Source organism: Dendrobium catenatum, unplaced genomic scaffold, assembly GCF_001605985.2.
Source record: "Dendrobium catenatum unplaced genomic scaffold, ASM160598v2 fragScaff_scaffold_273, whole genome shotgun sequence".
NCBI lineage: Eukaryota > Viridiplantae > Streptophyta > Magnoliopsida > Asparagales > Orchidaceae > Dendrobium > Dendrobium catenatum.
This window is the reverse complement of record NW_021318735.1, coordinates 1,718,255-1,718,523: the sequence shown is the minus strand read 5'-3', so window position 1 is coordinate 1,718,523 and position 269 is coordinate 1,718,255.

Sequence of the window (269 nt, the reverse complement as noted above, 5' to 3'; positions counted from 1 at the left end):
ATATATATTATTATTGCAATGAATATGAAACTTAGAATTTATAAAATAAAGATAAATAAGTAATTAACAGTACATAATTTGAAAATTTTAACAAAAAGATAATTTAAATAACAATAAAAATTTTCATTAAAATTAATAATTCCTATTAAATAAAACTCCTAAAATCACTTAAGAATTTGACTACTTATAACATATTAAATGATTTAAGGATTAATATGAATAAACTATTTAAATTAATTTTGGGTTTTTTGTTAAGTGAGTATTTGGGG